Consider the following 12974-nt stretch of genomic DNA (forward strand, 5'->3'; position numbering starts at 1 on the left):
TTTAGGGTCACTGGGGCCTTATAATGGCAAACACACATGAAGAACATGGGTAGTGGACACAAGGAAGAAAAAAATGGTTGATGAGCATGATACAAGGTTTAGGTATTTGCCATGGGGGGGGGGGAGGGGAGTTTGCTATTAATACATCAAACTGCACACTTCTATCTCATAGCCATGGATAAAAAAAGATTGTATTTGCCATTTTAAGGCCCCAGGGACCCTCAACAAGAGGGGCCACAAGGGCATGAGAATGGCCATCCAGGCCATAGCAAAATGGGGGGGGGGGGGGGGGAGGAGAAGCTCTTGCTCTCTGTACATCCAACATAACATCTTTATATCATTCTCATACACAATATTTTTGCAATTTTTTTCCATGTAAAAGCCCACAGGGCCCTCAGCAAGGCTGGCCACAAGGGCGCGTAAAAATGCCCATTCGGAACTTTTGGATTGGCTTTTTGCGCGCCCTTGTGGCCAGTCTTGCTGAGGGCCCTGGGAGTCTTTAAAGTGAAAAAAAAGTAAAAAATTATTGTGTATGAGGATGATACAAGGTTTACTTTTTTTAAAATTTTTATAAGTGTTGAACTTTTAGGCTGCATTTAATAGCTTCTAGCTTCTAATCAACTGCGAATCTGTTTGGGCTTGTCTCACATGAATTTGTTCATCTCATCGCGCTCTTCGACCATCGTGTGATGCAAAAAAATCATACCTTGCTCGGATTCTCCAAACATTAACGTGCAAGTTGGCAATTTCTAAAAAAATGATGTAAAACAGACATTTCTTACTTTTTCCTTAATCTACGGGCTCCAACGAGCATTAAAACCATGGAATCTGAAAATACTCATAGAACCAATGTTTTTTATTGTGATAAGGGCTATATTTCCGGGGATAATAAATTTGTGAGCTTTTATTTTAGAGATTTTTTCAAACAAAAAGAGCTTTTTCCATTGCATGCTCAAAAAGTGGGAGGGGAAGCTAATTGAGTACTACCTATGAAAAATGTGAAGAGAATGATAGTCAATGGAGCTTGAATGATGTATATATATATATATATATATATATATATATATATATATAGAGAGAGAGAGAGAGAGAGAGAGAGAGAGAGAGAGAGAGAGAGAGTCAAGAAGGGGTTAATTTCTCCTATGAACTTACACTAGAGAATATACATATAGAAGGGTATTTTAAATTGAAAAAGTGAAACTTTTGGGTACATAAGGGGTCTTTTTATTGAGAAAAGTGGTACATAAAGGGTACATGAAGGGTCTCTATATAATTCAAAAAATTTAGAATAGGAGGTTTTATAAATACCTCTTTAGGGCACGTGCTATGCAAGATCTCTATATACTGAACCGCCCGGGCAATCACTCTTGTAAGTCCATATAATGCCTCTATTTTGGCATGTGAGGGGTTTCCTCACCTTCAGAGAGTGGTCTTGTTATCACTCTCGAATCCCTCAATGGGATTTGCCTCGTCTAGGCTTACACGTGCTACACTATGGACTCTTTGGGTTACATGCTTTGCAACCATGGTTTTTGGGTTGTTCACTTTACCATTTATTGTAAGAATATGGCCTTTGTAGGCCTTTGAGCACGTTATTGGGAAATAATTGATTGGTTCCTTTGGAGAAATTATCTCTAGGCCATCTATGTGCCTCATATTGCATCTAACATCGTGGCAAGAATATGGGAGTCATAGAAGAGAAAAATGGTCAATGGTGGAGGGGTTCAAACATTGTTCAACATTAAAAGCATTAGGAGGATCACCTAGAGCTTTTTCATAGGGAGAATCTTTTGACTAGGCCCAGAGAAGGTGAATATGGTAGATTTTATTATGTGATCTGGATATGTGTGAAAGTCTATGAGAACTAATATTTGAACTCGTAACTTTTAGCAAATGTGTATCGGATCTTGATGGTGGAGATATGCATGCAAAGGTATCATTAGGTTGTATGTGTCTTAGATCATGATGCTCATTTGAGGAGCTTGTTTTTTTAGAGGCTAAGTCGGTCACAAAACCATTCATCATTACTCAAAACATGTGAAGGGTTTTTAGATTGGAGGACACTTTGGTCACCAAAAGTGGAAGTCTCAAAAAATAAAAGCCATGGAGACAAATCCTTGAAGAAGCATTTTAGTTCCGAGAGAGAGAGAGAGAGAGAGAGAGAGAGAGAGAGAGAGAGAGAGAGAGAATGTGTATATATATATATATATATATATATAGTATATATGTGTATGTGATCTCGCAATGCTAATGAAGGTGGCTAGGGAAGCTTGCGATGATGAGTATTATTAGTTGAATAAAAGAAGGATGGCAAAAGAGATTGTCATGTATGAAAGTTGATGAAGGCACAGATTAGTGATTCATGAGTAGAAAAATATGGGCAACCACGCGTTAGGTAATTCAATTGATGTGGGACCACTATTAGAGGGCATAATGGCGCACAAAGGCGGGAGTGGAGCACGTGGACAAGACTACAAAGAAGTGGTTATTCTAGGCAAGTTTGCAACAGAGTTTTAAGATCTATTGAGCCTCTTATTATTCTATCCATAGATCAAAGGAAAAGAACTAACTTGAATACTTACCCTTGTGTTGAAGCTAACTGTACATAGGATATTTATTTTCCCTCGACATGTTTTTTTCTTGAAAGATTAGATACATGTAAAACAAGACTACTAAAGTTTTTGTAGCAGATGGCAGGTGTCGCTAAAAATAATATGTCTTTGCCAGCATGAAACTAGACCAAGAATTAGACATTCACATAACCTCACCTTCTAGGATGTTAAAACAAGAGGGATGCCAATGAAAACAATGCAAAAGATTGCCAATGACAGGGCTTATCATGGTAAAAACTAAATGGTTACCTCACCATCCTCTACGGCCTCTCTCAAAAGGTATAAGCAACCAAATTATATAGCTTTGTCCTCCAAAGATCCCCACATCATTGGATGAACACCAACCAAGAACCTCTCAGGCTTGAACTCATGGGCTACTTCCCACAAGATTTTATCTTTGCCAATTGCCCACACATTCACAAAAAGGAGGATATCTCTTGGCAAGGAAAAGAGGACAATCCCAATCGGATCCCTAGCCAAATGGGTAGTAGTAGTGGAACTTGTGGGTGTAGCCTCAAAACTTTTTTAACAAATGCTAGCAAGTATGCCAGGCTATTAAAATGGGATTCCTCCAGTTTCTACCCCCATTGTACTAGTGCAATTATTTCCTCTTGAAACTTTAACTAGCCAACTTTGATTTTGGGGGCACACAATAGCTCTGCCATCGCCCACTCTATAGATACCATTGTGCTATATGTACTTCCGATTAAAATTTTGTGCACAACTACGATATGGACATGGATTCCTTTAAACCTTAGAGCTGCCCAAGTCTTCACATGCACAAAGCACTCATAGAAATAACAAAACCACATGGTCCATGGATCCCACACATGGTGATGATGATGAGAATAGGTTTGAAGAGGTGTGGATGATCAAGTGTGCTTCTCCACACTAGGAAGGCCGCTCCCTACTACCACATCCTCTCACCTCCTGAAGAGAATGTACACTAAACTCTTGTAGCTCCCCACTGGCAGAGCCTTGGACGATCTGTAATAAGCACCTCACGAACGCATCAACCAATGCAAAATTTGCACATGAACTACATATAACAAGCATCCAACATGCTCAAAGACTTTGAAAAGCATCGCTCTTAGAGACCTTTCTTGCCAATGCATATATGGACTGATTTTGGATGATTGTGGTGGCTTCTGTAGTATTCTTTCTCTCAAAGTGCATCCATATTTAATGAAGGTCTTTGACGTACATTAGAAATGCAGGGTGCAATACTACTAACACTTTCTGCATCAATCCCTTTCACTACATCCTGCAACACCTTGTTCTTAGTCATGCCCGTTAATTACCATCTCAAAAAGAATTGGCGGTGGTCATTAATCATTATGCAAACACGTCCTCGACAAGACAAATGTGAAAGTTGAAGCTTAAACCCATGGAGGCTGTCCTTTCACAATGTTGGCGATCATATCATTGTACAATCATGTTTTGTATCCGTTATAAGCAACAAGTGTAATGGGCACTTCTGGTACTTTTGACCTCAATCGGAGTCAACTCTTGCTCGTAGTCGAGGACTACATACACCAGCTTCTCCTTCATGTCCCGCACGATCTCCCGTTCTGTTGTTGTTTTTGTAAAGGAGTAGCCTCTCTTTGTCAAAATCTTCATCAGTGCGTCTATTAGGTCCCTTCCCGCCAAGTCCAGCCCACCGCAGGATTGCATGCGGAAGGGCATAGCTACATGGATGGACATGCATTTACATAGATCTGTGTGTGTGTGTGTGTGTGTGTGTGTGTGTGTGTGTGTGTGTGTGTGTGTGTGTGTGTGTGTGTGTGTGTGTGTGTGTGTGTGTGTGTGTGTGTGTGTGTGTGTGTGTGTGTGGAGACATGTATTTCAGAAGAAAGTGTGTAGAGGCATACCCTTCATAGATGGGCACTGCGTGGGTCACCCCATCTCCAAAGTCCATCACAATTCCTGGTTACTCATATAGAACATTCAGTAAATGGTAATGCCATATGCATTAGAAACCACTGCAACAATCTTATTTTTGAAAGTAACATCTGATTCATGTTTGTATGCTAAAACCATGGAGGAAATTGGGAGAGAGCAATTACCTGTAGTACGTCTTCTCGCATAGAGAGAAAAGACTACCTGGATTGCAACATACATGGCCGGAACATAGAACGTCTCAAACATGATTTGTGTCATCTTCTCATGATTCACTTTTGGATTAAGGGGAGCTTCTGTGAGGAGGACAGGGTGCTCCTCCGGTCCTACTCTTAGCTCATTAAAGAAAGCGTGGTGCCACAATTTTTTCATATCATCCCAGTTTGTGACAACGCCATGGTAAATTGGGTACTTGAGTGTCAGAATACCTCTCTTGGATTGTGCCTCATCCCCCACATAAGCATCCTTTTGCCCCATGCCGACCATTATACCGGCATGTCTTGGCCTCCCACAATGCTCGGAAACACTGCTCTTGGTGCATCATCCCTCGCAAATCCATCCTGCACATGCACATGTCATCCACAACACTAATTCTTTTGAATCCTATTTTTCTAGACTGCAAAGAGATGTTGGTCCATTGCATTCAGCGATCTGCAAATTCGTGATGGATCTCTGTGTCCATCTGCTTCAGCGTCTGGTATTTTTGACCTCAATGTCCATCCGCATTCACCGATGTGCAAAGTTGTTAGGACATTGATTTTCTTTTGGACATGTTTGCATGAAAGCGTGCGTGCACGGGCACAGACACACACACGCAAGACACGAAACCGCATGTGCCATATAAAATCCTGCACTCTTTGTATGAACTTGCAGTGCTCGGCCTGTACTTGTATGAACTTGTGCATGTGTTAGGTGTTTGGGTGTTCATTCCAGCTTTCTGAACGCGCGCGCTCCTTGATGAACGATGTAGCATGTCTTTGCATTTCCATGCATAGAGAATCACATTTGTAGAGGATGGGGGTGGGGTTTGTGCGATCATGTTCTGTAGCCGTTATAAGCAGCGAGGTAATGGGCATGCATAGGGAATCACATCTCCAGAGGATGTGGGTGGGGTTTGTGTTGTTGACAACGTCAGCTCCCCCCGTTTATCACCTCGCCATCATGCCGTGTAGCAGGAGCCTTGGTCTCGTCATCTGTACGGCACCAGCTGCTCAGCCCATGCCTTGCCAAAAACGACTCGTCAACTTCCTCTTTAGCACTGCAAAATCTGCAAAAGCCGTCACCTGGCCTCTGTCTCCTGCTCACCTTCAAGGCTCTTCCACCTCGTCACGTCTCTCCGCAATCTGCTTACGAAGGTGCTTTTCTATCTGCCCTGCTCGGCGGCTCTCTGATGCCCCAGTTGACGTCCCCCCTACCCTCGTCCGCTCCTGCTCGCCAACTTCTCTTCCCTTAACCAGCACTGTCTGCTTTTTTCTTATTGGCCCTCGCGTGCTCTTGCTTTATCTCCTGTCACCGGCGCACTTGAGTGCTAATTGACGACCCCTACACCACCACTACCTCTTTCCCCTGCTGCTCGAAGGCAACCTGTGCAGCCCGACTCATGCTCCTCTCAGCCCTCCTCCTCCTCTTTCTGACAGTCCTCCTGTCTTCGTTGTGCGGTCACACACGCCTGCTCGGCACCCTCTTACTGGCTCAGTGAAGTTTTCTGCTGCCTTTCAATCCCTGCGCTAAGTGTAACGGGAGTAGCTACCCGGCCTCTAGTTGCTAGCATCACCACCCTGTCATCATCTATCTACAATGTTTGCTCTAGCTGCTAGCATGTTCAAGAGTTCATAATCCGTCGACGCGCACGGACAGTCTGCGAGCTCTGCTAAGGATCTCACGTTTCCTCTCATTGACACGACTACTCTCAAAAAAGTTACCAAAATAGCCTTAAAATATTGACATTTTGTAGGGGAGTCTCACGTTTCCTCTGATTGTGTCCATTTTCTATCAAAAAAGTAACCAAAATACCCTAAACAATTGAAGATTGGGTAGGGAAAGAGCTCACAGTCTGTCTGCACGCGCGCGGATGGATTGCGAGCTATCAACGATGCACGGAGTCAAAAACTCAGATGACAAAATTATGAGACTGATTGCAAGAAGCCCAACGGAAACATATTTTTCTAATGTTTGGAGACTTATTGCAAAGGAAAATTCCTAAAATACCCCTTAAATTCCAAACATTCTCACAATACCCCTTGTATTTTTCCAAAATTTCCCAAAAAGACTCCTTAAAAATTTCTAGCTCTTGATAAAAAGATGAGTTATCCCTCAACCGAAGATGACAAAACTATGGCTTTGGATGGAGTTGTGGACTCTCAAGCTAAAATGGAATATTTTGAGTAGACAATTTATATAAATATGACACTTAAGGATGGATCTCTACTATCAGAAAGACACAAAATTTGGAGCAATGCATTAAAATTGATAAAGAGTATTTTGAGAACTTTTATATTTTGGCGATATTTTGGGAAGTTTCGTGTTTTTCTTAACCATTTTGGTCCCAGAATTTTGGAAGAAGAGTTTTTCACTCAGTATGTCATTGAGAGATGAAAGATCGTCCACACAACTCTACACAATCTTCAATTTTGAGCTTGATACGGTAGATAATGATTTTACCAAATTTAGCACAATCCTCATATATTTTTGACCTTGGAAACCTTGAGGAAAGGGGTTGATACTTGTGAGTGGGAATATTTGAAACTGGATAGTTGTGGAAGAACCAATTGAGTATGGCATTGGTACTACACAACACATATATAAAAGAATCTGATAGCAGAATAGCAAAGAATCTAGCACCACAATGGTAAGATTGAAAGTACCCCTAAACAAGTAGCCAATGATGCAAAGATGCCTAACTAGAAAACTTTTGTTGCAATCAAAACCTTCAGTACTACACCTTGATTTATAATCTTATTATAAGGATCCAGTCTGTGAACTCTTTTTCTATGAACTCTTAAATTGTCCCATCTTGTTTGTGAGCTCTTCCTATATGAAGATCTGGAAGCCAAATTGTTTTGACCTAGATCTTAAAAACCAACCTTTGAGCTCAATACTTACCAGTTACATCACTCAAAGATTAAAAATGTTATTCTTCTATAAGCTTCTAGACTATCTACATTCAAGCCATTGGCCTGTGAGCTATTGTTGTACATGAATATTTAAAAGCCAAGGCTTCATATACCAGGAGAAAATTTTGGAATACCATTCTTTTAAGTTCAACACTTGTGCTTTATATTTCTTGGGTCTCTTGGGATTGTTTCTACAATGTAAAATTTGTTCTTTTTTCTTATAGTGCTTGTTATATAGAGACTTTATGGCCAAATTCTATGGTGCCTAACACAATAAATAATTTTGAGTTACTCTTGAAGAGCATGTCTTCACTTAATCAAAACAATTTACACACTCCAAAATTTATGATTTACAATTTTTTATAAGATCCTAAGATGGTTCTATTAAAGTGTCTCTCTAGTTTCCTATAAGAAGGCTATTCTTGCACTTGCCCAAGTTGTGCATTTCAAGTGGTGCAAGCTGTCCTTTTGTAAACAATGTGACAAGGATTATGATGTCTATATTGCATCAATAATGGGTGTCACACTAGGCAGAGCTTTAAATTAGGTGTGACACTAGGTAGTGCTCTTGTATATAGGTGTGCCTTTTTTATGCCTCTAATACCTTAGGGAGAATTTGCTATTACAATATTTCATTTTAGAATGCATTGCTTTCAAATTATGCCCTAGAAGGTGTAGCTAAAGTAAGATTTAGTTTTTTGAGCTAACGCAGCATATGCAAATTATAGTTTCAAATGTATAAATATCCCCAGGCATTCCACTATGTAAAAATCACATTCCTTATTTGCAAGGCTTGTGTTAGATCTACAATAGATGAAAAAAAACAAAGTTTGATATCACATGTAAGAAGCATCAATAGACTATGTGAATTCTAGGACACTAGTGAAAGATAACTGCAATGAAATTATTTCTAATGAGATTTTATTTTCCCAATCACATTATTGTGCACTCTTTTTGGATCTAAATGTATGTTTTTTAATGGTAACGATCAAATTATAAATCCATAGTCTTTCTCTACGTCTTAAAATAGTCAATGGATTACTATCAATGTGGAGCCTCCCTAGGATAATGGTGTCAAATGTGCTTGATCTCCTAGTTGAGTGAATGCTCATGTAACCTTTACTGGCCAAGTAACTTGTGTGTAGCAGAAAATAGCATGAACATAGTGAGCATTTCATTAGAATAGATTCCTAATGAGAATAACAAGAGTGCTTGGGTGGAGACAGCAACAAAGACTATAACACCTAGTTAGATAGCATGAAAAATACTTCAAAAGAGAGCAAAATTAAGCTATTACCAACAGTTGAGGACCGGATTACATGGAGCCGGTCCCCCCTCCAAAATGCTTTGTTTTATGGTTTCTCCCATCAAGAGAGACATTTCACAATACAATTCTTTGTGCTCCTTCAACACTAGCTAGTGCAATGAAGATGGAAACTTCATGCACTAAGAAAAACACTTATCAAACACAACATCAAATCCCTCATGGTCTCAGACCCAAGACCTCACACACCTTTGAAGATGGTGAGAGCTAGTGGGGTATGAGAGTAGATTAAGAGGAAGAAGGAGTATTCTTATGAGAAAGATGTACATCTCCTCACATAATCACTCATATTAGCATAGCTTAGCTTAGTAATTAGCATGGTAGAGGAGATGAGCATGCATTGAAGCTTTGCTCTTGGTTGGATTTGCGTCACAAAGCCAAGTGTTGTTGGTGTAGGCCTCCCTTCTCACAAGCTTGGAGTAGGTGGTAAGCTTTTCACTAAATCTTGAGAAGGAGAGAGAGAGTCTTCTTTCTCCACACATGAGATTGTGTGAGTGTATAAGTGATAATTCCTTTGAAAAATCACCCCCCTCTCTCTCTTGGTCGACCCCTCTTTCTATTCGCTCATGTTGCAACCCTAATGGACCTCCCCAAGCCTAGCCAATGGAAATTAAGCAGCATAAGTGATAGCCTTCTGACACGTGTCGCCCTTTCCCCTTTTGTGAGATAATTTTCTAATTAATTTAATTCAACTAAACTCTCATTGGACCCCTTTGTCTCCTGGCCAATAGGAGGCAGGCAAGCCATTGGGCTGTTGAATGATCATTGGACCCCTTGGGAGACTGTCCAATAGTCTTCTAGAGAGCTTAATTCTTATTGGTTCTTTATTAAGTGATTTTAAATTTATTAAACTAGATTTACTCTAGCCTAATTCTCATTGGTCCACCTCCAAGGCCATCCAATAGGATTTGAGTACACCTTGTGGACATCTAGGCTAGGGAGCTGACATGTGTCCCTCTTTCCCCTTGTGTACAAAGGAATCTTGTGAGTGTGTGTTGTGTTTCTCTCTCATTCCCTACTTCTTTGGCTCATCCCCTCCTATGTAGGACTTGAGAAGACATTTTTGGACACACACAAAGCATCCAATTTCCCTAGAGTTTGACCTTTGGGCACAACCTTTGAATTTTGAAACCTTAGCATTTTGGAAGTCTTAATGGGCTGAGCCTTAGGGTCTTTTAAGCCCATTGTTTCACATTGTTCTTTTGCAGATGGTCCCTTGTTTGGATCCCTATTTTCCCTCCTTTGGATCCCTAATGTGGCCAGTCTGTCAGATTAACCAATATTCTAGTTTTTTCTCCCCCAATACTTCCCCATATTAAATGATCATTTTAACATGAGAAAATCATTTAGGAGAATTAGATATTAGTTATTATGACAGCTCATATGTGAGTTTGGATAATGGATACAAATAAAAGTAGTTAACGATGAAGGGCTCCCCCTTTTTGTAAGGGTTGTGTGCTCTCCTCAATGTGTTTACCACTTTGTAGGTAGCTTGAAGTAATTGAGTAGTTTTAGTAAGGGTATGTAGCATCAAGGCAAGTTTTCCTACCATCTATCCGTCATATGTGTTATTTAGATGAGTGACATCTCACATTTGTGCATCTTGTTAGAGAGGAGACAAAATAAATAAAGAGTGTAGATGGAGATGAAGATAGAAACAATAAAAATATTTCCATACACTTCTCTCTTGTTAACAATGCTTGCTCTCTCCTCTCAATTTCTAAGTGCCTCCCTTCGAAGTCAATAATTCCCTTTACATACTAGTTCCTAGCAATGTAACTTTGTTTGATAGGCTCACAACCTAGTGCATAGCAAGGAGAACTTAAAGTGAACTTCTATAGTATAGAAAAAAAGCTCGGTTATGATTGACACAATAGAGGTACCATTTAGAGTCCCTTTACATAGTATCTCCTAGCAATGTATTTTGTTTAATACACTCATATTGTATAAATTATGACTTTGGTTGTTTGTGAATGAAACAATAGAGGGATAAATTATGGCTTTGGTTGTTTGTGAATAAAGTCCATGTGTCATTTTCTATAAGTGCATCATATTTTGATTGCATGGCAACCATCCAATTTTTTGAATTATGTGCTTCATCAAAAGACAGAGGTTCCTCAACATCATGTAAGCTAGACACGGACAAAGCATAACAATCCGATGCATAAGATGCATGGCGAGAGACTGAATGAGTATGACTAGACAAAGGTACATCCAATTTATTGTCATGCAATGTATGCACCAACCATTTTGGCATACCTCTAGCTTGCTCATTTTCAGCCCTTTCCTCATGAAGTATACCATGTACATCTACATCAGTAATAGGCTGATCTGTAACATTTTCAGAAACCCCCATAGGCTATACATTTACCTCATTGGAATTTACATTAAAACTTCCACCACTGAAAAGAGGCAACAAAGCATCATAAATGTCATGTGAGCTGACATTATTGTCTCTAGTACATGACAACAAGGACTGAACAGAATCTTCCACGAACACAACATCTTATGAGACCAAGATATGCTTTGTTTGCGGATGATACAACCTGTAACCTTTGCTTTCAGCACTATAACCAACAAAAATACATTTGACAGCCTTATCATCCCATTTTTTGCGTTGTGTTTGTGGCACTAAAGCATATGCCAAACAGCCAAAAACACGCATGTGCTCAATAGAAGGCTTTCTATCATGCCATGATTCATATGAAGTCATAGACTGCAAATCTTTTGTAGGACACCGGTTTAGTACATAAGTGGCACACATGATTGCCTCAAGCCAAAACAAATGCGGCAAAGCTTGACTTTTGACCATACATCGTGTTGTTTCCATAAGTGACCTGTTTTTCCTCTTAGTAACACCATTTTGTTGAGGTGTATAAGGCATTGTATATTGGTGTTTTATCCCACGACTAGCCAGAAATGCATTAAATTCATGAGACATATACTCTCCCCCTCGATCGGAACGGAGGGTGCCCATAGTACATTTCGAGACATTTACAACCATAGCCAAAAATTGTTTGAAGCACATGAAAACTTCAGACTTCGCTTTAAGTGGATACACCCATGCATGCATACTCACGAAGTAAAGATAATTGCCCAAGGACGGAGTTTGCATGGACCCACAAACATCACTATGCACACGCTGCAACCTGCATGTGGCCCTAACTGAACCATTTTTTGGAAACTTTGAGCACTGCATCTTACCCAAAATGCAGCCTTCACAAACATGTTTTACAGGTGCTTCAAGAGGCAGCAAAGAAGCAACCATATTAGACTTTTGCAAACACAGCAAACTAGCAAAATTCAGATGACCAAAATGTACTTCGCTTTAAGTGGATACACCCATGCATGCATACTCACGAAGTAAAGATAATTGCCCAAGGACGGAGTTTGCATGGACCCACAAACATCACTATGCACACGCTGCAACCTGCATGTGGCCCTAACTGAACCATTTTTTGGAAACTTTGAGCACTGCATCTTACCCAAAATGCAGCCTTCACAAACATGTTTTACAGGTGCTTCAAGAGGCAGCAAAGAAGCAACCATATTAGACTTTTGCAAACACAGCAAACTAGCAAAATTCAGATGACCAAAATGTGTATTCCAAAGTTTTTGCATCTGAAATAGCCTTTGAATCCACAACTGCATTTGCAAAATTCTTCCCACTTGTCATACAAAATGGGCTTATACAGCTCAGGACATAATATGCCAGATGCAACAATTCATCACCAAAACTGAGATCGTGTACTGTATATCTGTCATCCACAAATTTGACTACAAGACCAAGTCTAGCAAGTGTAGATACAAACAAAAGATTCTTCTTGATCTTAAGTACATAAAATGCATCAACAAGTGTGAAAGAAGTGCCATTGCAGTAGTAAGAACAATCTTTCCAACTCCCTGAACCGGATAAGAGGCATTGTTGGCACAAGTCACTAAATTCCCATGAGGGACAGACTCGAGAGAGGTGAACAATTCACGATGTGAGGTAATGTGCTTTGTAGCACCACTGTCGAAATACCA

At 40.2% G+C, this 12974-nt stretch overlaps 1 pseudogene; it reads right to left on the reverse strand.

Moving 5' to 3' along the window:
* Positions 1–4061: 4061 nt before the first annotated feature.
* Positions 4062–6113, reverse strand: LOC147464278 (actin-82-like; annotated as a pseudogene).
* Positions 6114–12974: the final 6861 nt, after the last annotated feature.

Source organism: Adiantum capillus-veneris, chromosome 1 (genome assembly GCF_014529385.1).
Source record: "Adiantum capillus-veneris isolate H3 chromosome 1, ASM1452938v2, whole genome shotgun sequence".
NCBI lineage: Eukaryota > Viridiplantae > Streptophyta > Polypodiopsida > Polypodiales > Pteridaceae > Adiantum > Adiantum capillus-veneris.